The sequence below is a fragment of the Canis lupus genome, chromosome 30, assembly GCF_011100685.1.
Source record: "Canis lupus familiaris isolate Mischka breed German Shepherd chromosome 30, alternate assembly UU_Cfam_GSD_1.0, whole genome shotgun sequence".
In the NCBI taxonomy this organism is placed as follows: domain Eukaryota; kingdom Metazoa; phylum Chordata; class Mammalia; order Carnivora; family Canidae; genus Canis; species Canis lupus.
In genome coordinates, this window is record NC_049251.1 from 19,142,583 (window position 1) to 19,169,301 (window position 26,719).

The 26,719-nt window shown below is 39.0% G+C and overlaps 1 long non-coding RNA gene across 10 annotated transcripts in view; it reads right to left on the reverse strand.

Annotated features, from left to right (window-relative positions):
* Nucleotides 1-13,195: 13,195 nt before the first annotated feature.
* Nucleotides 13,196-26,719, reverse strand: part of LOC111093297 — a 36,531-nt gene continuing 23,007 nt past the window's right edge. For 8 of the 10 annotated variants that reach the window (XR_005381678.1, XR_005381673.1, XR_005381672.1 and 5 more), the window contains 4 exons: nucleotides 20,602-20,747; nucleotides 17,922-17,977; nucleotides 14,798-14,923; nucleotides 13,196-13,430 (listed from right to left, as the gene is read on the reverse strand). This is a non-coding gene — a long non-coding RNA (uncharacterized LOC111093297). The remainder of the gene's footprint in view (nucleotides 13,431-14,797; nucleotides 14,924-17,921; nucleotides 17,978-20,601; nucleotides 20,748-26,719) is intronic. The other 2 variants (XR_005381679.1, XR_005381674.1) reach the window with 2 other exon arrangements.

The window sequence follows — 26,719 nt, forward strand, 5'->3', positions numbered from 1 at the left end:
TTGTGCCTTTGGCCCAATTTTAGAGACTGTTTTATTTAGCCTTTGATCTTCATCAGAGGCCAGAAGTTAGGTTTGGTTGGGGCAGAAGGTGGGACAGGACTGGATGGAATGTCTCAGCACAAATGAGACAATCTGTCTCAGCCTCTTGACTTGCTCTTATATACACACTTACTATTCAGTTATTATCCTAGAAATTTATGGCCAGTGCTACAGTCAAAATTGCACTGATATCTTTTTGTATTAAAAATGCAATAAACTTTCCGCCAAATTTGGTAAAATCAGAGCTTTTTAATGTGCTTTGTTGAAATAAAAGGTTGGGTTTAAAAAGATTAAGTATAGGTAACATAGAATCTTTATTAATATTATATTTATAGTGACAGTGCATTACACATAATGCTATAGGAATTCTATTCTAATTTAGTAATAATTCATGTCCATGCATTCAATATGACAGCACCATTAATTATGTCACAATGAGTATGGAAAACATATACACTGTTAATGCTAAGCATTACTAGAAGTTATATCAAACTGTGCACATTACTGAGAATAAATAGAAATAGCAACACCTCATCTTTAATAAACCCAGGGAGTCCCCTAACCTGACAGTTTTTTCTTACTATGTGTATTAATAAATATAAAACTTAATATTTACTATGGGAAATGCAAAATATATGTCTCCAGAAGAATTTAGCCTTCTTACAGGAGCATGATTATTTAGTTACCTTCTGCTGTCTGCTTCCTGTCTGCAAAGTGTGATCTTTCCCCCCTCCTTCTTCCTAATATCCTGTGAAGGTGCCAATTACCCTGCTGCTTATCAGTTGAAAACTATGCCTGGTGCAAAGGGAGCATCAATTATTTGTGAGCAGAGAGCAAAGGCTGCTGGAATCATCATAAAGGATGCTGGAGCTTCCAGCTAATAGAATATATCAAAAGGCAATGTGTAGACCAAAGAGAGCACATTTCAGAAGCCTATGCCTCAAAGATGAAATTAGACCAGATTTCGCAGACTTTAATGCTATGTAAGTTACACAAGAATTTGCTAATGTTAATGAAGAGAACTAGTAGGGCATTTTCCTTTAATCCACACAGCTTTTAACACACACACGGTAGATTTATTAATACTATTGACTTTTCCTTCCTGAGTCTGGTGTGTGTGTCTCTGTGTGTTTGCTTTGCTTCCAAATGGTAGCCAAATACTAGGGAAGTTAGATCCCAGCTTCCTCAGACTCTTTGTCTCACACAGTGAGCCTTTAAGGATGAATTTGTAAACTTGCTGTGATTGTTATTGCCTTGTAGTTGGATTTAACTCTGATTTTTAAAGAGGCAGTTAAAGGGCTTGGGTGGGTGTGGAAATGTTGCCATCAGTTAACATGGTTTGGGGAGTTTATTTCCAAGTCTATGAATTGGTTTCCAACTGCTGAGAAGAGCTCACACCTTTCGCTCTCCTAACGTTCATATAAAATAATTCAACCAGTCCACTTAAACTTTCTGATTGATGTTATAAGGATGCTCACACACAGTTAGGACTCAAATATTACTTTTAGAAATGAATAAGATGTTTTACAGGCAGAATGATCATCCTGAATCTGCCATTAACCCTTTGTGCAGGTGAGGAGAGACAATCATCAACTTGGTAGATGAATATTCTTATTGATTTTAAAAAATGAATCTCTAATGTTAGAATACTTTTCTTTTTTTAAAAAAAGATTTTATTTATTTATTCATGAGAGACACCACAGAGAGAGGCAGAGACATAGGCAGAGGGAGAAGCAGCCTCCCTGTGGGGAGCCTGATGCAGGACTCGATCCCAGAACCCTGGGATCACGACCTGAGCCAAAGGCAGATGCTCAACCACTGAGCCATCCACATGCCCCTATAATACTTTTCAATATACAAACAAGTTGTAACGATAGTACAGAGAGTCCCCGTTTACCCTGCACCCCGCTCCTCTATTGTCAACATCTTACATTACTGTGGAATATTTGTCACAACTAAGGAACCAATATTGATATATTAATACCTATTGATTTTTAAATTTCCTTGGGTATTTTTTATGTATAGGAGACTACTCCAATAATAGGAATTTCTGCAATGTTCCCTTATTATATTCATTTTTTCAAATCAGATATCTTCTATACTCCAGCTTATTGCCTTCCAAGTGGATTGCTTGTTTGCTCTTGCTTGATGGTACTTTACCTTTAAGGATCCTAAGTATAATCAAGTCCTACATGTTTCTCTTAGTCCCTGAGATCTTCAGGGATCAAGGTCAGAAGCACTGAGTAATGCTTCAGCTTCAAAATGAGAAGACTGTTAATGAGAAAAAACACTTTAAAAATCAACCCACTCAATTCACATATTTTACAGAGGAGGAAACAGAGGCCCGTTGAGGCAAGGTGACTCACCCAAGGTCACACACTGCTGGTGGCAGTCTGGACTGAAGCCCAGCCTCTTAACTTCTCCACACTTATGGCCTCTGATAAAATTTTCACAGTGACGCTTTTATTCTATTTATTATTTATAACCTGCCTACTTTAAAAAAGAATTGGAGCCAGCTGCCCTGTGATTTACTTTGCTTTGAATACAATATAGATCACTGGATCTTGCATGATTTAAGTGGATTTTTAAAAAATGAATAATGCTCTCATCTATAATTATTTGATAGTTCCTATCACCTAATCAACACACTATTGATGTCTTGCACATAGTAGGCACTCAATAAATATAGGTAAAATGAACAAATACATAATGGTAGCTTGGGATTTATACACAAAAGAGTTTAGCACAAGTAGGTGAGTGCAGCATGGCTGAGTGAGCCGAAAGAAATATAATCTTCTATTCTTGGCTCTGGGAAAGGCAAGGCTGTGTGAGATACTATAGAATGAATGCTGATGCCTTTGGCTGCAATTCCTAATGGTGGAACATGCATTGGTGGGAGTCTGATATGCTGGAAAGTGTTCCACATCCCAGGTATGACTCTGGGTAAGTTGCTTGCCTTCTCTGAGCCTTAGACTCCTCACCCATAGGAGTATGAATACCTGTCTCTTGGGCTGTTACCACTGTTAAATGAGATAGTGATGAGAAGGTGGTTTGCAAACACTAAAATCTGGGACAAGTGTTACTTATTAACTTTGAAGATTCCATCAAGTAACTTGACCCCCTGTTTCTGTTTTGCAAGTTACCCTAAGCATAGTGAAGAAGTTTGGAAAAATGGATTCTGAGAATTAAAAAGGGAAATTACTAGGTATCAGGACAGAATTGTTTGTAACACAACCATATGGCTGAGAAACTGAGTAAAAATTGCCATGCATTAGGATCTGATACTTGCCTGTTAGGGAGATGCAGAATGAGCCAGGTCAGAGTACCTTGCTAGCAATTTCTGCTCCCCTCTGGCTTAGGTTTTATCACTCTCTTATTAGGGAAGGGGTGGAGAAATGTTGGCAAGCATGGAGGTTCTCTTTAGGTAAGCTAAAGTGTATATTAATAGAAACCTTTTCTATTCAAAATACTCAAAGTGACTCTGCACTTCTGAGCCACAACTTCCAGAGGTCAGACAAAGCTAGGGCCAAATGAGAACCAACAGTGGTTGCATAAGATGCTGCCAACATATGATATCACAAATTGCTCTCTCTAAGACATCTTTGCTTTTAGTAGCTGGGACCTGGTTCATTCAATGCTGCCCTGCTCCAGGCAGGACTGAGAAGTGAGTGACCTTGGTTTTGCCTTCCTGCTTATAATTTCCCTCAATGTACCCTGTCTTATGCATCTGGGGTCTCTGTTTGGGTTAGCTTAGCTCACCACTAAAGGATGTTTGGATGCCCATCTTGTCTCTGTTTTTTTCATTTCATTTCCATCCTATTTAAATGTGGACTGCCTGATATCTCATTCTCTCATGGCCTGTACCATGCTCGAGACCTTGAAAACTCAACCCAAAAGAGTTAATGGGCCATCATCCTAGGTAATAGAATGTTCAGAGAAGTGGTCTGGAAACACATCAAAGATTGGTTTTAGACAGGTTGCAATTGTGGGATACCCCTACAGATCTCTCTCTCAATCATATATAGATTGATGATCAGGAAGGAGTCCAGGGCAGGGGATATAAATTTTGAAATGACTTAATAGAAGGAAAAGTAGACTGTATGGCCCTAAACTGTGGAAGAGAGTAGTATTTGGTAAGCCATGAGATCTTTAGCAGGACAGGTAATGGTCCTGCTTCTCTCTTTAGTCCCACAGTTTGATTGATAAAATGCACTTAATCTTTTTAAATTGATTATTTTTCAAAGACCTAAAAAAGACTTAAAGTTTAAAAATATCTCAACACACCCTTCTAAAGTGGCAGAAAGGAAAAATCCCTCATGGTTAATCACTTGCATATTTATTCTCTCATCCATTCAAACAACAAATATTTACCATGTGTTCACCTTTTGCCAGACATTGTCCTAGGAACTAGAGATACAACAACAAACAAAACAGATAAAGTCACCGACTTCATGGAACTTCCATTAATGGGAGGATACAGACAATTAACAGACAGAAGAATAAAAGAGTAAATATATGTCAAAAGGGGATAAATGCCCTGTATACTAATGCTGTGGAATAGGAATAGGAATAGGAATAGGAATAGGAATAGGAATAGGAATAGGAATAGGAATAGGAATAGGAATAGGCAGGCTGGGAGTGGAGAGACTAGTTTACATAAGTAGTGAGGAGTGGACTCTCCTTGGGTGATATTTATCACAGACCTGAATGAAATTGGAATTGGGACTCTTATAGTCTCCTATCTTCTAGTGTATCCTATCTTCTATATCTGGATAACACCGTGGGCTTATGCCACTGAGATCTAAGATATGGGGGTCTAGGAACTGGGCTTTCTATCACTTAATTGGTGCCTAAACTATCCAGCTGCTCAATGCTGCTCATTTTCTCTCCATTAGAGAAATATGGAGACTCCATTACTTTTGGGGCAATTGGAGTTAAGATGAACCTACCACTTCATTTAGGAAGAGAAGAATTTAGTAGTGCTTTATTGTCCTGGGACACTTATGGAATAAGCTTTTCCATAGAAGGAATATTCTTCACTGCAAAAGATTTTTTAAAAATAGCTTATCCCTTTAGTTCCTGGATTTAACTTAATAAAACATTTGGAATGAAATGTTTCAAAACCATATTGTACATATATCAAAAAACAGCTTGTTGGGCAAGAAAGGGAAATATTATGCCATATCTTTAAGGAAAGAAAAAATATTTCCTAGTACTTACTCTTTAAGAAATTTCTCATGGGGATATGTTGGACATAATTTAGTTCTATGTGCTAGGTTTATTTTGAATGCCAACTGTTTATTAACAGAATATTTTGAGAAAGTATTGAAATGTTATCTATTGTTTTCCATAAAATGAAAAAAAAAAGACACAGACTATTTTTGAATTCTTATATCTTACTCTCATGTCTTTTACCTTACTCTCAACTTGTTGGCCATGGCTTTGTTATGCTGTTAATGCAACCTTCTAGGAGAACATTATCCTAATTGACTAATTTTTGTCTCCTCATCAGCCAGGTGTGGACAGCCTGGTGATCATGTTGGCAGAATTGTTGTTAGAGTAATAAATAACAACAGTAATAAAAACATCATTTATGAGCATTTACTATATAACAGGGGTAGATGATCTCATTTAGTCTTGTGTATAATCTGATGAGGGACAAAAAAATTACCATCTTCATTTTACAGACAAGAACACCAAGGATCAGAAGGGTTGCCCAATGTGCCCAATGTTTCACATGCATGGGTTGGTTAAGAGCCCAGGCAGCCCGACTGCAGGCTAGGATGTGAGAAATTCACAGACTGATGATGGGGTGACAGCTGTTTTTGTTTCTCAAAACATTTCTCCACTCTACCACCCCATGACCCCCAGCCCTCCTGACCACTTGCTTCTTGAGTTCTGGATGGTTGCAGTCCCCAATGAGTAGGTTCCTAATAAGTGAGGTATGTGACTGAACTGTTTAGTGTTATCTGGATAAAAGATTTTCTTTGACAAGAGAAGATGGTATCTGGATAAAAGATTTTCTTTGACAAGAGAAGAGGCACCAAATTTCTAAGGCCTGGCCCTATCCTGCTGAATCACCATATCTGAATTTTAATCTTTAATCTTCTATTTTTTCACTTCTTCAAAGCAAGTATATTTATATCTAGATCATGATTTCCCCTAGCTAAAGCAATTTAACAATTACAAAGATTGTGGAATTTCATGCAAAATGGAAATGAGAAATATAAAAACATTAAAAGCACCTCAAGTCCCCTCTTTTTCCATTCTGAATAAAGAATTATCATATCTTCTTTGCAGAGGTTTCTAGAAATGGAACCTCATACAGTTCCAATTTGCTAAATGAAGCCATTTATTTTTTAAATGTTATTCTTGCCATTTCATGTATTTTTATTATATAAAATTGTCTTTTGTGTATTAGTATTTTCAACCATAATTGTAGTATCTTTTCTATATTGCATTGTCTGCCCATGCAGAATTGACCAGCAGTTCAAATGTATAACAGAATCCTCAACCTAAATTTAGAAATTGGTAAATAAAAAAAAACATAGGAGCCTCAAAGTCTGCAGCAGTACAGCTGATAATCTTTTTGGCTTTTAAACAAATGTAAATAGTCTAAAACTTGCTCTTAGCAAGTAACTTCATAATTAGGTTAATGTAATAGCACTTTGTCCTTTTGTATCACATTTCAATTAAAGACCTAGAAGCGATTTTAACAAATGCAAGAGCTTTTTACCTTGGTTCCTGTAGAAAAGGAGGCTTGGTTCATTATGCTTACATGATGGCCAGTCACATCAGGGCCATTAGGGCTGGTGGGCTGAGCATGGGTTACCACCACAGGCCAAATTCACCTGGTCTCAGAAAGACATGTCATCTTGTACTTTCTGGGTCAGTCTCCGTATTACCTAGTAAAAATAACCCACAAAGGTACCAGTACATGGAGACTAATTTTCATACCTCCTAAGTCTTCACATCTACGTGGCTGGCTGGAGTTTTGTTTTGACCTTAAAAAATGCCTGCTTTGAGAATTCAGGCATGTCTGTGAATATAGGACAAATAGTCAGAAGCTGGCATTCAAGTGTTCAGTCAGAGTAAACTGATATGCAAGGGAGGAATGGGGCTGTATGGTGAAGAAGAAAGAAGAAAATGAGGAGGGATAGGACTGCATGGGGTCTTTCTTTAATATTGGTCTACTCTCTGGTGTTAGGTCTTTGAGCCTTGTGATGAATGAAACTACATGCAAAAACTGAGAAGCTATTTTCATAGGGAACGTGGTCAAATGTAGGGGTATCAGGAATGTTGCTTTGGCACCATATGGTAATGTGGGACTCAGAGTGGAAAGAGGGTTAACCTCCTCACTGCTACACAGAATACACCTGGCACCTCAAGAGTTGCTACCTCTGAAAGCCTAAGAGATATCATCCTTAACATGGAACACCTTGGCCCAGGTAGCAGCCACAGCACTGAGACCCAGTCAAGGGGCCTCTCACCTTCGACACTGGTGATGGGTCAGGACAGAAAGATGTTGGTAGATATTCTGATTAACTCTTGAATGCTTGTGAAGTACCTCTGGGTACTTTCAGGCAAACCAGGGTAAGGTGGCTAAAATCTCACACAGGCAAGTTCTAGAAGCAAGAGATGGAGAAACTTGGTCTCTTACTCATATCTCAATTCTGTTATCTGAATTCATGGGCTTATAAGGTCTGGAGAAACTCATATAGTAAAATTAGTAAATCAGAAAAAAAACTACCTGATCATGCTTAACTCAGGTTTTTGGTTCATGAAGGTAGCAAAGCAAGGCTATTGTTAAAAGAGAAGTGACCGAATGTGTCAGATTTATTAGAACAGAGCAGTACCACATTTTCCATTCTGCACTGGTGGTCTGCCCAGTCTTTGTGGGAAACAGCTGGGCATACCCAAGAAGTAGATGGCAAATCCTGCTCTTGCTTGCTCTTCCCACAGTGACTAAATGAAGACCAGTTCTCAAGACTCTGCACTGGTATTAGTGAGTTGGGACATTCACTTTGGAAAGTAAACTATAACACACCAGAGGCCAAGTGTAATCATAACTCCCTGTGCCTCTAGGTGCCCTGTTTGTTGGATTTCCCACTGATACACAGGCAAAAAAGAGTAAATTTCAACCCTAGCATCTGACCAAAGCTTCCAGGAAATGTCTTTCCAGTTTTCACTTTTATGTTAAAAAGGCTTGTAAAAATTTCATTCTACTCCATGATGTATTTGTTTTACTTTTGAGTAAAATTAGTGCTCCAGAAAAATGTTTATTCAGCGCCTTAGTACAGCCCTCAGCACATCCCCATGAACCTCTGGTGATATTTTTCTTTCCTTCCTTCCGTCCTTCTTTCTTTCCTATCAACTTATTTTTATGTATATTTTACATACCTATGTAAAATGTATATATATGTTTAATAATATATGTATATTTTAGTATACATATATTACATATAGTATATGTAATATACTATATACTACACAGTATATATATATAGTACATAGTATACTATACTATACATAGTATACTACAGCATATAGTATATTACATATACTATATATTACATATGTGTATATACATATACTATATTACATATACGTATATACAGATAAATGTTTCATCAGTAGTGTGCAGTGAAATCATTGCTGACAGCATAGATGCTTTATTGGTGGAGAGGCAGATTCCTCTGGAGGTCTCTGCAGCCCCCTGGGGATGTAGGAGCAGTCTCTGACACACTGTCTATCATGAGGTCTGGCCAGGCCATTGTCCACATGGCAAGATGTCAGTAGTCATAATCTTCTGGAAGACCAGCTTTTTGGTCTACAGCTATTCCTATGATTAATTTGTCAGTATAGATAGAAGTGGGCCCCCAGGGAGCAGGAACAAACAAACAAGATAGAAGGCAGTCAAACTTTCTGACCTGACTAAAGATGAAGATTCTTAGGTACTCATTTGCCTGACAAAAGAGCTGTATTCTTACCACTTGAATTTGATCTTAAAGTGTTTTGGATGATGGGGGAGGTTCTGTAGGGAGATTGTGAGAATCCTGAGAAAAATAGTACATCAAAAATTAGATATAAGATTTAAAGTCTTTTATTTATTGCTCCAAGAACATTGCAATAGCAAAGAAAGAAAAGGAGAATCTGTACCCATGTGATGACAAAGCATTACTATGTTCATTTTTTCTGTTTCTTTTTCATGTGTATGTGATATTCACTGTACCAGGAGCATAGCAGCCATTTGGAATTCAGCTTTGTCAGCTAGTTGTACATCGTCAATGTTTATTTCTTTGTTGCTAGCCCAATTTTTTAAATGGACAAGATGGGACCATGTCTCCTGAGGTTAGGCTAAGAATGCATGCTCAGTGGCAGAGGGTGTGGTGAGGGGTATCAGGAGAAGTAAGAGAACAGGTGGGAAAAGCAGAGAAATGGGGAGAAAAGTGGAAAATTGGGACATATGGTACTCTTTAGGTGCTACATACATTTTATAATTTAATTTAAAATTAATAGTTATGACAGTAATGCATTTCATGTGGCAACTTATAGCTTATCAGGTGCTTACATCTCTGGTCCTCATGGGTCCTTGGGAACACTCAGTTTATTAATTTATTTCTTTGCAGATAAATTAAAAGAGGCTTATCCTATTGATATAAATTAATGATTTCACCCACTAATGAAATTAAATAATTTTCTGAATCCATTTATAAGACTTATCTACTTTAGTGACTAAGTTAACTAGGATTAACTAGTCAAGAATGATAATAAAGCTGAATTAATTGATCTTATGTTAGTCAAATTCATACATAATCTGAGTTGTAACTTCTGATTGACTGTTAGTTCCTAGTTTTTTTTTCTTCTCAACTTCCTTTAATGAATTCTTACCTAAATGTCAGTGAAAAAGAGGGAAAAGTGTTATTCCTAAATATTTAAAAGCACAATCATATGTTGGTTCTATGACATAAAATCAGTTCTGTTCCTATTCTCATTCAACCTGAATTAGGTTGAAAGGGAGAAATTTACCTTGTTTTTCTCTCAGCTATTTAATTGACAAAGGGAGAAAAAAAATACCCTCAGAGCTGGATTCCAAAGCCAGGAAAAGTGAAGTAGAGGACTCTTAACTTAGTGTCATCTCTCTTTAACAAACAAATATAGACCATGTGCTCACATACCCCTTAACACATATCATCCTTTGACATAGGTGGACAAAGCAGATTTGGGTAACAATCCCAGTTCTACCACTTGCTATCTGTTAACACAGTGACAGTCTGGAGCCCTCTGAGCCTGTTTTCTCATTATTCCAACTGGGAATACATCAGCAGACTATTATGTACATTACGTAAAATGATGTGCTGGAAGTAACTATAGTGGTCTCAACTCTGGCTGTGCAATTCCACACATTTGTAGAATTTGGGAATAACAACAGCTACAACAGCTGTCTGGTCCTTTTCAGACTGAGTTGCAGGCTGGCTGCGGTCTCAATATTTTGACAAAGCTTTCCAGGTGGTTCTGATGCTCAGCTGGGGTTGAGAGTCCCTAGGCTGTAGGACACTGCTCAGCATGGAATTTTATCCTTTTTATACCCTTCCTGCAGGATTCCTCTGGCAGGTGTGTCTCTTACCTAGGAGGAAAGCACAAAACAAACTAATTCACATAAAAACACTGGGGCATCTAATGTGTTATATTTTCTAGTAAGGAAAAAAAGCAGACCTATCCTGTTTCTGAACTTCACTGTGCAGTACCTCAGAAAAGGGTCTGTCTTCCAGACTCAGGCTATGTTTGGCATAGCTCTCTCGAGAGCAGTCTCTTTTCCTTTGCAATGCTAAGCAGAGTGCTGCTGACTATCAAACCAAAGGAGTCTTATTTTCTTCATGGTTACCAGGGAAAGAGGTTCTAACTTCCCATAGTAAACTGCTCTTGGTTTAAGACTTCTTATTGCCTCCTTTATGAAAATCTAGAAAGAATCATGAGATCGAGCCCCAAGTTGGGCTCCACACTGTGTGTGGAGCCTGCTTAAGATTCTCTCCCTTTCCCTCTGCCCCTCCTCTGCTTACTCAGTCATTCTCTCTAAAAAAAGAGAAAAAGAAAAGAAAAGAAAAGAAAAGAAAAGAAAAGAAAAGAAAAGAAAAGAAAAGAAAAAAGAGAAATACAAAGTCTTTGGCCCTACCCTAGGCCTACTGAATCAAAATCATTGGGATTGAAGCTAACAGTGTATGTTTTACTTGCTTTCCAAGTGATTCTGATGCATGCTAATGTTTGAGAATCACTATTATAATCCAAACAAATATGGCAAGGATAACAATGGTACTCTCAGGTTTCTCTCCTTGCTCCTCCCTTCTTGCCTTTGATGTTCAGGCAGATTTATGCCTGGCATTCATTGTGCCCATTAGGATAAGGTGTAGAGTTATGGAAGCAGAGGATCAAAGAAAGAACTAGAGCAGAGTTTCTCAATAAACAGTACTATTGACATCTTAGACTGGATAATTCTTTGTTTTGGGGGGATGTCCTGTGCATTGTAGTATGTTTATCATTATTTCTGGCCTCTCTACCCACTAGATGTCAGTAGCAACCCTCCCTCAAGTTGTGACAACTAAAAATGTCTCCAGATATTGCTAAGTGTTCTCTGGTAGCAAAATTGCCCCTAGTTGAGAACAAATGGACCAAAATATTGGCTCTCAAATTTGGGTGCTATGGGCTAAATTTTGTCCCACCAAAATTCATGTGTTGAAGCTCTAACTCCAATATGCCTATATTTGGAGATAGTTTTTTTAGGAGGTAATGAAGGGTGGGGCCCTAATCCAATAAGATTGGTGGCCATTTAAGAAATAGAAGAGAGAGAAATGCTCTTCTTCTCTCTTCTGCAAGCACCAAGGAGAGATCATGTGAAGACCCAGGGAGAAGATGGCCATCTGTAAGCTGCGAAGAGTCCTCATGTGAAACCAAACCCACCAGCACCTTGATCTTAGACTTCCTAGTCTCCAAAATGTGAGAAAATAACTCTCCATTGTTTAAGCCTTCCAGCCTGTTCTTTGTGTAATGGGAGCCTGAGCAGACTAATACATTGGGTAAGTATCAGAATCATCTAAAGAACCAATAAGACTACAGAGGCCTAGGCTTGCTGAAGTAGAATAGGGCATAGGCCTTTGTATTTTTGCCTATTTCTTCAGGTCATTTTGGTACCAACCAAAGTTTGAGAACCATTGGCCTAAAACAACCCACAGAAGAAGAGGATTAATCTAAAAGTGAGAGTGAAAGGGGCTGAGGGGGAGGAGAGCCAAGCAGGAATCTAGGGAGGATGCACTCAAGAAGAGTCTCTACAGACTCTCTCAAGTATTGCATTAAGTGAAACTTCAGGGAGATCAGCAAAAAATCTGAGCATTTTGTTCTGTTTGCGGCAATCATGTGTACCTCTTTGAGAGATTTCACTGAAGACTTAAATTCCTTTTTGCTACTTTGGAATGATGTTGGATTTATGTTTCTTTTTAATAAGACAACATATTTTCCATGAGGGGTGTTATGGACTGAACATTTGTGCCCCTCAAATTCACATGCTGAAGCCTTAACTTTGATGTGGCTGGATTTGCAGATGGGGCCTCTGACGAAGTTTTTAAGGTTAATGGAAATCAGAACAGTAGGGCCCTGATCTGATAGGATTCGTGCCCTTAAAAAAAGATTTACTCTCTTTACCTATGCACACACTATAAGGAACAGCTCTGTATAAGGACATATAGAGAAGGTGGCCGACTACAAACCAGGAAGAAACCTCTCACTAGAAACCAAATTTACTGGGAGCATGTACTTCTAGCCTGCAGAACTGGGAGAAAAGAATTGTCTGTTGTTTAAGGCACGCTGCCTACAGTATTTTGTTATGGCAGCTTCTTCAGACTAAGGTACACTTTTGAGTTATACTAACTTATTTCAATTTGGTCTTATTACTCTCCTTTGCTTAAGTTTTTATCTAGCTCTATAATGCCAGTGTTTACTTGTCAGTGATTTTTATCTCTAATTGCACAAAGTCTGCAAGATCATTTTAGATCCCTTTAGTTCCATCCACATTCCATGCTGCTTTCTCTCTCTACCTTTTTTTCCCCATCCCTTAAATGCACAGTCTAGTCAAAGGTAGAGGTAAATTTATGTTTAATTAGTCTCATACAAATTCTTAGTCCTCTAACACTTTCTCTTAGGCCAGTCTGAGTAGGACTTGGTTAAGTTCCTCTGGCTCTTCAAACAGCATGTTCTTCCAATCTCCAGTAGCTGACACACTTTAAGGACTTCTCTTTCTAAATTCTTTTCACTCTCTTGCCCTCTGTCTTTTCTTGTCCATCATCTCTGATGCAGCCTTCACACCTCAGCATGTAGGGTTGGCTCTGGCACCTTTAATAGTGCTTAACAAAGATCGTGTGGAAAGCAACATCATGACCACAAAAAGAGATATCATGAACAGACACACTCATTTTCTTTTTCGTTTTTTGTAATCATAGGGAATGAGGTCTTGTTTCAGAATTTCAGTTGAAGCAATATTTCTGTGATTCTTGGCCTCAGTGCCATAAATGGGTAAAGACTGACTTTTCCAGCAGAGAACTATGTTATCATGAAGGTGAGAGAAGATTAAAAGAAAAATCAACACTACAGTCCTGCCACTCAAGTGTTTGTTGCTAGGGCCATCAAAGATTCCTGCTGCCAATTCTACTTAAGCATTCTCTACAGCGTGGCTCCCTTCCCTCCCTGAAACAGACCTTCTCCTCTGCCACAGCTGCCTTTGATATGGGCTCATTCCTGTCATTTGGCTGCTGAGTGGGGGGGAAGCACCTTTAGCTCCCCCAGAGGTACTGAGAGTGCTTCCTCACAGAGATCCCCAGCCTTCTTTCCCTGGAAGTAAAGTGGCAAGTCCTATTCTGAATATATCTCAGAAGCAGCACATGCAGGTCTTTGGATTACCATGCCAGATTGGGGGTAGAAGCACAGGGTATGGCTTAATTTATTATTATGGTTTGCATCACAGCACCCGCTGAGGGAATCTGGCCCCAAGTAACAGCTAGGTGAGTGACAGTGCCATGGAGAACAAGGCCGACTGCTTCGTCTATCCCATAGAGGTCATACTAACTCTCAAAACTGACATAGGGCTTTCAGGATTGTAAAAGACCTCACCTTTACCTTGTCAGATGAGGGTTACCTCTTTTGTAAAGAGTTTGTTCTCCTTAAGATCATATAGATCCCAACAATCTCACATTGAAAGCACCTTTCCAAGTTTACAAAGAAAACAGATTTAGGCAGGTTTTATTACTTGCTCAGACATCCAGATCTAGTAAATGGTAGGGTTAACAATGAAAGTCAATTTTGTCAGACCCTAAAATCTATGTACCTTTCCTGAAAAACAAACATGGAACAGGTATTTTTAATAACAACCTGTTAATATTAATGGGGTACCCCCACTCCCCAAATTTTTCTCCAGACCACATCAGCCCTAGAATGGGTAATACAATTGTAACTATAACCATAGTACAAACATCATTACTCTAAACCTTGACCCAGGCTCTCTGGAGAGTCTTCCTTTCCTTCATTTTCCCCTAATTATTTCTAGGCATCCTTAAGAAAGATCACAAACATAGTCTTGAATCCCATTAGAATCTACCATTCTCCATTCTTTTGCTTCTTTGTGCTAGGATATTGTCTTTTTTCTAGGCTTCTCACTGACACATGGCCATATTGGAAGGGTGCCACAAATCCATCACTGTCCTGGTACCACCAATACCTGCTGAAAATGATGTCTTCTTCAGTCTGAACAGGGCTAACCTCATCAGATGTTTTGATGTTAGGTCGTCTTGGAACTCCAGAGAAGGTGAAGAGACATCTCAGAGAAAAGGTGACTGGTGCCCACCTACAGACACACAAGAAAAAACTAGAAAGGGGACTGTGCTTCAAATAGTTGAGGTTCAAGCAAATAATCTTTTAGATTTTTTTGTTCCCTTTTTTCTCCTAGCCATCTCTTCCTAGGACTCAAACATAAGACCATGGGTTCAGAGCCAAAGATCAAGGTTATATGGTATCTTTGGGTATTATTAAAAAAAAAAAAAAAAAACCAGCAACCTTTTCTTAAGAAACTATACTTCCATTGGTTACAATACTGTCTTAATAATCTGTTTTTGGAGAAATGAGAGAGACTCTCTACTGATGTATAGTAGGAGGTTATTCCTTACTATTGTGTAAGTATAAATACTTATACAAATTTATGGTTTCCATGCTATCCCTCGTGGCCTGTGTTTAGCTTACATGCATGCAAAATGGATCTCATATATTAAAAATAAAACACAACCATAGGATCATTGAGGCATAGTGATACAGCCTAGGACTAGCAGTCAAAAAATCTGTGTTCTAGATTTAGCTTTGTCACTCACAAGCTGAGCAGCTTTGAATAAGTCATTTAATTTCTCGTCTTCAACCTGCTCATCTGTAAAACATCAGTAATCGTATCTGCCCTGCCTTTCAAAATGTAATGTAGATCAAATGAGATGAAGGATGATTAAGAATGTTGGATACATGAAAGGAGCATCAAATGACAACTAAAGCAACCATGAATGCTGGGCATGGGTGCAGTGTACGATCATGAATGGAGATTATCCTTGCAAGGAAAAGCTTTTTTTAAGGCTTAAGGATACACTGGAAAGAGAACTTTCTGTATCTACCATACCACAGTCCTTTGAATTTTCTTTTTTTTTTTTTTTTAATTTTTATTTATTTATGATAGTCACACACACAGAGAGAGAGAGAGAGAGAGAGAGGGGCAGAGACATAGGCAGAGGGAGAAGCAGGCTCCATGCACCGGGAGCCCGACGTGGGATTCGATCCCGGGTCTCCAGGATCGCGCCCTGGGCCAAAGGCAGGCGCCAAACCGCTGCGCCACACAGGGATCCCTTGAATTTTCACTCCTACTCTAAGGGAGATAGTTGGAGCATATGAATACTGGGAATGACCAGAAATCTAGTATGTGACAAGTTAAAACTATAGGGAGCAGCTGGCAGTTTGCTTTCCTTCTAGGCCAGAACCCAGGGTATTTGATTCAAACTTCTCAGAATATGGATAACATTAAGCTTTTCCTTTGCAAATAATGTGTGACTTATATTCACCAATGATTTCCTGTGTGTCTTTGTTTTGCCTTGATTTTTTTTTTTTTAGACTCACTTTCCTTCTTTTAAAATGCCCTCTCGGATATATGTTTTGTTTTATTTGTTTTTTTTTAATTAAGATGAACTAACAATTCTTGTTTTTTAAAAAAAAACATTCTGAGATGATTCCTTGAGATAACTGAAGGTGCCCAGAGTGACACAACCTCAGGCCCGGAAATGACTGTAGTAAAGCAATGTCACTGACAATCAGCAAATGCCAGGTCATACTTCAAATGAAGAGAGACAAAGGGTGACTCATGAGGAATATAGTCAGGATGGCTGTTTTTCAACCTAGTCCACATCAACTTGATCACTGTCTCCCAGTGGGAGACAGTGGGGCTGCTGACCCACTGGACACCTAGAGGAACAAATAAAAGGGTCCAGCATCACACAATCAGGACATTACCCTTGAGTAAAAATTTTCCAAAGACTTCTGAATCTTAGGTGTTGGAACAGGATGTCACTGAAGCCATATTACTCTTCACTGGTAGGAAAGGCAGTATTTACACAGGACTGTGGCTTAATGTTTTATTGTTCAAATACATTGTTATTGTTGTAGTTTTAGTAGCTGCTGACATGGCCTTAAAACTTGGACATGCTGCCTCCATGTGAAGCACCACACTAGGCAGCCTGAGATTCAAGTCCTGGCTGAGACTTTGAGTGACTTCACACAAGTCCTGAAATTACTATGAGCTTCATTTCCTTGTCTGTAAAAAATGGTTCATGCAATCCACCTTCCTGTTGTGAATTTTAAATAAGATAATCTATGCAGTGTCTTTTATAATGCTTGGCTCTGAATAGCCAGTTGAAGAATGGGAATGATTATTAGAGGAAGAGTATCTAAGTATCTAAGAGACAGGAAGTGTGGAATCTTTGTCTAGTTTGACCTCTAATGAGTTTTGTAAGTTTAGATAAGTCATTTAACTCCTCTGTGCTTCAATTTGCCCATCTCTCAAATTGTCAAATGGTATTTGATGGTTTATGTATCATGGCTGAGGGTATAATTGCCTTGCAAATATTAGGAAATTACAGAAAATATTTTGAAAAGTTAAAATGACTATACAAATATATGTCTTAGGCACATTAAAAGATAATATGTCTACATCCTCAAAAATTTCCAAATTCTAAGGTAATCAAGAAGACACCTAAATTTTTGTCTTTATTTGGAAAGCGGTGAGTCCATCTTGATTATGGTAGCATACTAAAAATGATAGATATCTTGCACAAGAACCACACAAAAATTTCACAAAGTTTGTGGACTGCCCCTATTATATTCCACTAAGGACATGAAGATGAATGCCAAGGAGGATTTTTTTTTTTTTAATCTTTCCTTCTTCCCCTTCCTCCACTCTGAAACAATCATCAATTACCCTTATCCACCGGCACCATCTCATCTAAGTTCATTTTCAAGATGAAGTTTCCTCGTTGGATGGTGGCTGTCCAATCCTCCTTCTGTCCATCACTGACTGCCTCAGAGCTGTCCCTGGATTGACAGTTTGAGAGCGAATCAATAATAATTATCTGGCTGCAGCCATGGCGAGCTGTGTAATTCTGCCATGGGACAGCATTGTGCAAACAGAGCTGCATCTCCGGCTGCAGGTTTAAATATGCAGGCTGGGGCTGTCCATTTAGGTGTGCTGATCATGTGATTACCGGGAGGTAGTGCTTCTTCCCCCGCTGCTGCATTAAAACCCTTTCAAATGATACACTCACCTTCTGGGACTTGCTGCTGGCTAGCACTGCACTATGTAAAACACAGCCTTCAGGTCCTGGAACATAAATCAGTGATTTAAAGGCACAGCCTTAGGAGAGGAGACACACTTTGCTTGGGGAGTGTGTAAGCACAAATGAAAGAATGAGATCTCAGATACATTTGGGTCTATCTTTATTTTACCTTGCTCTAGCTAAAGAAGATAATTGTTTTCTGAAATTATTTGTATCTCAGTTTAAAGATCAGAGCTAATTCTATATTAAAATTCTGTTGATTTGAGAGATACAAATTCAATTCCCATTTGAACAAGAAAATGTTGGCTTTATTGAGTTGAATTAACTCGCTTTCTTTAAAGCAATTTTAGCATGCCTTGGTAGAAGATGTCATTAGTTGCTAGTGTAGTTACTCTTATGAACAGGCAATCACATCTTATTGCTCTTATTTAAACACTTGAATATTAAAGGCTAGGGGATTTCTTTGGTGTTATTTCCTGGGAGTCTTTTTCTATCAAGAAATTAAAAGCGGGGAGCACGTGGGTGGCTCAGTCAGTTAAGCGTCTGCCTTTGGCTCAGGTCATGATCCTGGGGAGTCCTGGGATCAAGCCCTGAATCTGGCTCCCTGGCTCAGCAGGGAGTCTGCTTCCCTTTCTCTCTGCCCCTTCCCATGCTTGTGCTCTCTCATGTTCTCTCTCTCAAATAAATAAATAAAATATTAAAAAAAAAAGAAATTAGAAGAGAGGAAGATCTTGGGGGACGTAATCAATTTTCTAGCAGAAATCAATGAGAGGTGGGCATACAGATAAAATGGAGCAATCATAAATTCCTGGGGGGTAGAGATTTTACATTTAGAACAGATAGGTTCAGAAAATAATGTATATATCATTAGCAAATGACAGGAAACAAATGAAAATGGTGTGTTCCACAGCTATATTTGCTGTTTTAATTGTTATATATTTATATGCATAGAGATATATATTTATAATTTTTGAAGTAAAATGACAGAATTTTAGCATTTGTTTTATGTACTTCTATCTGGTGGGATCCTTCCATTATTCTCTATTTTTTCTTTAATGTAAAAATCTTTTTAACAATGTAGAATAGGTTTTATTGGTAAGTAGTAAGTTTCACAGGGTTGGATATAATCAAACTGAAGGAGAGTTACTAAGCAAAAACTTTATGTAGGTTATTTAAAAATTAAGAAATTGCTAGGAAACATGTAAGATTTCCTCTAAGATTGTAGCATTATTCTCCAGGTTTATAGATGATTGGAACATCTGGTGGAAGAGACATTGTAAAGGCTTGGGTTACTAGACAGGAAGTCACTGCAAAGTGTTACATCTTAGCTGTGTTGAGCTTCATCTGTACTTAACGGAGTGCCATTAACAGTTCTTTAACTCATCATTGCTTTATCTCCTTCAGCTATTTTTTTTAATTTTTATTTATTTGTTTATGAGAGAGAGAGAGAGAGAGAGAGAGAGAGAGAGAGGCAGAGACACAGGCACAGGGAGAAGAAGCAGGCCCCATTCACCGGGAGCCCGACGTGGGATTCGACCCCCGGTCTCCAGGATCGCGCCCTGGGCCAAAGGCAGGCGCTAAACCGCTGCGCCACCCAGGGATCCCTCCTTCAGCTATTTTTGATGGTTCCTAGTTCCTTAGTAGTGACTGACTTTCTTGGAAAATAGCAGGCATAAAGTTGATTGCAGGGAGCTGCTCAGCTATACCTTAGAACTAACTGATAACAGGATCAAAGATGAGGGGGGAATGAAGATGCAGATAAAATAGAAAATTTTTCTTCCTCCTGTTTTTCCTCCCCCACCCTCTTCCCCCTTCCTTTCTTCCTTTTTTTCATTCAATCAACTAACTAAACCATTTTCCTTATTAACCACCCTCTATTTGCTGGGCACATTTATGAACCAGCTCAGAATCTTGTCATTTGAGAATGTGCAGGCTACAAAGGGAGATAAGACATGGAGATATCTATTATAGCCCTATAACATGTGTTGGGGGTAAAGTTGTTATTCAAACAAAAATACAATTGTCAAGCAAAAATACAGAGAAAGTGGCAAAAGGTTTCAGAAACTGAACAGAAGATTTCCAGCTAGAGGATTGTATTTTAGCTAAATCATCCTGTGATCAAAGTATCTACCTGCTATTTTGCAGTGCCTTAATTAACTGTTAAGAACCAAGGAGCCAATTAAGACTTTGATAAAATAAAGCAGTGATGGGTTAAAAAAATTACAAAAGCGTAAGTATTGGGCATAACAATTTTAAATGATCAGGAATAATTTTAAATGATCAGGATAAAGGCTGTAAAGAGAAATCACATAATAAAATCTTGGAAGTCAATAAGGAAATTTCTCTATTTCCATATAGAAAAATATTTTTTTGAGATTTGCAGATTCTCTGCTATTGAGTTGAATGGAAGAACTATTATTCCATTTTAATTTGTGAAACTAATTATTTTATTTTTAAAGGTATTATTTATTTATTCATGAGAGATGCACAGAGAGAGAGAGAGAGAGAGAGAGAGAGAGGCAGAGGGAGAAGCAGGCTTCATGCAGGGAACCTGATGTGGGACTCGATCCTGGGACCTCAGGATCACACCCTGGGCCGAAGGCAGTCACTAAACAACTGAGCCACCCAGGGATCCCCTGAAACAATTATTTTATCCTCACCTCCTCACCTTAAGATCTCCAGAATTCTTAATTTTACAGCGAAGATTTCTCAACTCTTGAAGCCTCTATTTGCACATTCATTTGACCTCTAGCACTTGCTGCTTTATATGACACAGAGGGTCCTTTCAGGTGAGCAAGATGCATTGCTTTACATCTGGAGAAGCATGAAAATGAGCATGCCCATCACAACCGTATTTATCAAGAATATTAACATATTCCTTGAATTCAGTGTAGTAATAAATTTCCAAACAAAATTGAGAAGGCCTTTAACTGGGGGGGGGGGGGGGGGGGGCTGCTTTGTGAGATCCGTAGGGATTTGGCTAATTATCAAGAAGTTTCATACAAAGTAACTTTCATTATGGTGAGAAACTACCAAAGTCAGGTGTGGCTACAAGAGTAGTATTAGCAAGATTTAACTTGTCTGTGGCTCTTTTTGCTTGCTTTCCTTCAGTCCCACACTCACTTTTCCTGGGTGAGCGGAAGAAAGGCGCCAAGTGGCCTGCAGGTGAGAGGAGTGCCTATTGCTGGAGTTAGATTACTTTGAGCCTGCTAAACAGCCAGCCAAGCCAGCCAATTCAATTTATTGTGAAGAGAAGAAAGGAATGTAGAAAATAGTTAATTGGAGAAGTTGGGATAGGGGTTCACTAGGAGACAGGAGGAACAGGTGTGGCCTTGTAGGAAATACTGGGTAGGCAGCTGGCCCAAGAAATGGGGCTGGCCTGGGGATGGTCAAGATATTTGATGTAGAAGCAGAATCAACATTGGTACTGAGCACAAAAAGTGGCATGATACCAGGGCTAGCTTCATGTGGATGCAACCTATGCAATTGCACAGGCCTTGTACTTAGACCCCTTGCTGGGTTTAATGAGATGTGGTCTTAACATTCTTAGTAATTTTTTGAACACAGGTTCCCATAGTTTCATTTCACACCGGACCCTGAAAATTACGTAGCCAGTTCTATCTATGCAGCATGTATTTGTAAATGCACAAAGATGTCTCAGATGGACAATCACAAAGGGTATTTATAATGTTTTGGGAGGGAAAACTGACTATCTAGACCAACAGAGACCATCTCCTCTGGGTTTGATCTCTCTCAAAGAATTCAACACCTTTAAGAGTAGAGCCTCTCCTAAATCATATCCATAATTTCCACTATATATATCTTACTGTGATGCAAGGTACAATGACGATGTTGATTAATTGATCAAAGAACTATATCCTCTTAGCATTTTTAGATGACAAAAATATCTTCACATACACGTGGAATGAGTTAATCTTTACATCTTGATATTTATATAGGGAGAATCACTCTGAGTTTTTAGGGTAGCACTTTGTTATCTATGTCCCTGAGAGGAGCAGGGAATGGACTCTTGGGCCAATGGACAAACCTTTGTGGCATATTTAATGGCTAAAAGAGTTCATCTTGGTGACTGATAACCTGGCTTTGAAGCCTGACTCTCCTGCTAAGTCACTGAAAAAATGTGAGTATGTTACTAGGCTCTCTTTGCCTTAGCTTCCTCATATATAGATTGGGTATAATCACTGTAACTATCTCACAGAGTTGTAAAAATTAATGACATGATGCATATTTTTATGCTAGTCAAGTACCCAAGACCAAAAAAAAAAGTACTGGGTAAATATTCATCATAATGATAATTCTTGGGAAAAAATAAGGGGAACAAAAGATTTCTAAGTCAGTGAAGCATTCTCCAGGTGGACAGGCAATTCCTGTGAGGAGAGAGTGCAGATGCTTTGATTTAACCTCAAGACACTGCTCAGAATTAGGGGGCATCTTCTTCAAGTGTCCTATAGGACTTGCCCCATGTTTCTTGAAGTTGGGTACCATAAAACTGAGAAAAGCAATTTTGCCTTTTGGAGTACAGAAGATGAATTAGGACTTTGACAGCAGTGGCAGAGATGGCAGCATTGTCAGGAGCCACAGTGATGGTGGCAAAATTAATGGTGGCAGCAGGGAGATGGTGGAGAGGTGGGGACTTAGCTGCAGGCATGTACAATGTGACTGGTCCTGGACCTTGGGAAAGTTAATGCAGTTTCTTTATGCAATACTTTCTTCATTGGTAAAACAAATAATAAAAGTGCCCACCTAATACAAGTACTGTAAGGATTCACTGAATGGAGATGGTTATATGAGGTAATATATGTCTTGCAGCGAGCACAGTCCCTTGGACTCAGTGAACAGCAGCTGTTCTTGTCCCTAGCATTTCTATAAACAGTAGTATGGAGAGCAGGGGAGAAGAACAATGGCAATATGAAGCCCAATTCAAGACCAAGTTCTGGCCCAGAGTCAGAATTGAGAACAAATCTTGGATCAATCACTGTGTGACTGCAAGCAAGTTACTAAGCCTCTCTGAACTTGTTTCTGTTTTTGTTTTTCAATATGATAAATGAAGTCCAATGGCACCTGCATTGCAGGGTTGTCACAAAGATCAATGGAGAGAATGTAAACCAAAGGCCCTTTCTGTGCTTCAAGAAATATAAATATTTTCCTACATTTCATGCTCATTATCATTTCAGGGAGAATTGGACAGGTATTGTTTCTCTCACTTTTTAGATGAGGAACTGAGTATGGAAGCATTAGATAATTTGCTCAGAATCAACGACTGGTAAAGGACATAGCTAGGACTTGGAATCCTTTTTTTCTGAGACCGAACCTCTATACTCTTTTCAATTTTAAAGTCTTGAAATCCTTTTTCTGTATTAAATTGTCACCCAAATCCAAAATATAAAACATTTCGAGAAGAAGAAATTTCCCTGCCTCTTCCTAATCCTGTCATCACCCCCTCCCTCTAAGGGCTCTGAGGAGCACAGTTTGCAAACCTTTGCCTTCTGCAGGGAGACTTCCACTCTGCCACCCTCACTCATCTCAGCCCTTGAGGGCAGATATCAATCATATATGTCAGGAGACTGAACCAGGAGACCCTGAGGGCCTCTGATTCTGGTCCTCATCACTTCAGAGTTCAAGACAACACATACAGGTCATGTTGGGGGTTGTGGAAATGCATGGCTGAGATCCCAGCCACTGTGGGTGATGCTGTCTATGACTCTGGAAAGCCTCCGATGCTACTTTACATTGGTACCACTTGTGCCTCTTGACTTTCTAGTGAGCTGTGATTCTTTCTGTTTCTAGGGCAAATGGAGAACCAGGAGAATTATTGCGTGGTAAGCAATCAGAAAAGAAACCAGGGTTCAGAAATAGCTTAGTGGTTCCAAAGTTTGGTGGAAAAAAACAAACAAACAAATAAACCCCTAGCCAGGCAAATAGCTCAAGGTCAGGATGTGGGCGTCTAGCATTTCTCACTGCAGAGCTGGAGGCCTGTAGAGTCAGGAAGGTTTTGTGTGCTCAGTTGTGGCTTTAGTGATAGCAGTGCTGTGAAAACTCAGACCTTGACCATAGGTTTACAAAAAAGCAGATTTCTTGGCTTCTGAAACTATATTCACTTCTGGAAACTTATTAAGCATTGACAAAAGCATTCCCTGAGATCAGCAACCTTCTGCCAGAATACAATGGAGAGAGAGATTTTGGGAGAGCATGGCATATGTCCCCTAAAGTTTGGTGGTTTTCACCCAGAGTCTAATGCAGAGTGTTGGGAAGGTGTGAGGCTTATTTGAGGAATCCACACCAGCAGATCATAAAAGGATTATATTTTAAGAAGCTTGTTAGGAAGTAGGGGGTAACTCTTGCCCCATCTTAGTTCTCTTGGTGAAGACATAAGAGAACCCAATAGTTCCTGAGGCTCTAACGGCAGGAAGATGAAGTTAGAGGCAGGAAACATAGGGTTGCCCATGTGGGCTCCATGCCAAGAGAGGGGGCACCCAACCAGAGAGTATAATTGAAAGAAGGGGGACCAGGGGATGTGCTGCTCCTCTAGAGGTCCTCAATAAAAAGAGTGCCCCAGGAAAGCCAGCCTCTGCCTGTTTGCAATCATGTGCACTCACTAAATGGATACCAGTATGGAGCAGAGGTTTCCAGTGTCAAATGGAAGTATCCTGAGCAAGAGATGCAAGGGAAGTTCCCAGGGCACAGGTTTAAGGAGGTCCTCCCTCCAGGGTTGTGCAAGTGCAAGCTTAGTGCCTCCGTTGCCTCACCCTAGTCCTGACCCTGTGGGTCAGGGTGCATCAGAGATTTCTGTCTCTCCTACCACCCTTTCCTGCTCCTACACACACTGGAGCCTAAGGTAGGAAAAAGGGACTTGAAAAAAATCTCTCCTTTCTGCTTCCTCCTGGAGCTACACTTCTAGTCTGTATAGTCAGAAGCTTCAAACTGGATTTGAGGGAGAAGGTTTAAGCTGTCTTGCATTATATTTAAGTAACTGAAAGGGTCTGAATAATTGTGGTTTGGGCTAAGATGTCATCAAAAGGAGTCACTATCAAACAAAGAATAGGGGCACTGATATCATACAATTGAAATGTTGTTATTAAACCAAAACAGGTTTAAACAACTTATTGAGACTTTTCACAAAAGTGGTTGCATAAGCCAGTGTCTCTGAAAAGGGAGGAAATGTAAGGCGGAGTGGAAAAGGGGGTAAGGGGTAAGACTCGAAATTATCTGCTCTTCAAAATTAGTGGTTCTGTGGAGGGATCGGGTGACCAGCAAGCCTAGGTTTGACACCATCAATAGCTGTGGAATGCAGGCAAAGTACTCCGGTCTTTGTTTTGTGATTTGAAAATAGGAATAAGGATACTGACTCATACTCCATAGTGCTGTTATGAGAATAAAATGACAGCACATGGATTAGGCTGAGCGCCTAAAAGAGTCAATAAATATCAGCTGTCTCCCTTGGCCTTCCCTCTGTTTCACTGAAGGAATGGATCTTCTACAGTGTACACATAGGAGTGTTTGTGTGTGTCAGGGCTGTGTGCTGGAGAGCAAACTGACCGAGAGGTAATTTTGGAAAATACAGGACTGGGTGCGGAGGTACTCTAAAGATAAAGACAACAACATGCTGCCAATGTGTATAGAAATGTAAGATTATAAAGTCAAGAGACATTTGAACAGAGTGCTTAAGTTTAAGTGTCACTGAAACTGTAGCAGCCCTGTGAAACCTCACAGAAGTTATGTTGGGCACATAAAACAGTGTGTTATGCTCTTCAGTTGTAGTAAATCCATAGACCTCAGGACAATATATAGATAAAAAAAAATAAGCAGTTTTTAAGATGATTGGACCTAACTATGAAGGTCAGAAATGGAACTAGTTCTTAAGGAAATTTCTGATGCATCAAATAGAAATCACATTTTTGGAAGTTAATATGAAAAAGAGCCTATTCCGCTATGAGGCTGCTGTCAAAGAAACTGTTAGGGGTATATTTTTGTGCTTAGTGTCCTAAGAATGGTCCCTTATGATATTTTTGAAAGTGTTTTTTTTTTTTTTTTGAAAGTGTTCTAATAAAATTTTAGGTTTTCTTTGTGCTTTTCCAGCTTTCTGGAGGAAAATATCTCTTGCATTTAAACAGTTGTGTTTACTTTTCATAAGTAAAGGGAAAAAATTAAAAGAAAATAGCCAGAGGCATTGTAATAAAACTCAGAATATTATGAGGAATGACCACACATACAAGGGTGATTGATGTATAAATCACATTTTGACTTGATGTAATGTTATGAAAAGACAAATAATTTTGTTTACATTAATAGAGAACTTTAGATTTGGAATTGAGGTTTAGATTTGGAATCACCCCTGTCTTTTCCTCTCTGTCTTTCTTTTTTGGGTAAGGAGTAGTTACTATATTGGTCTTTCTTGGAAATCTAATACTTTTCTCATTATCCTAACAATGGTATTTATCCTGTACCATCAGTAGATGTTTCTTCCAGTGAAGATTCCATTTTAAAGCTCTTTGTTCAGACATTTTTAACCCAGCCATAAGTATTTCTAAATATTTTCAGTATATCTCAAGTTACCAACAATCTATCTGTATTATAATCAGAGAAGTTGTGTATGTTTTATATAGGTGTATATGTGCTGTGAATTAACACCAAACTCAAAACTGAATGAAAGAAACAGGGAATCTAATGAATGCATGAGTGATAGCAGAAGCACTTTCTATACTATTTCTTTCCTAGAATATGATTGGCAGTGAGACCTCTTGGCTTAGTACACAAACAGAGGAGAT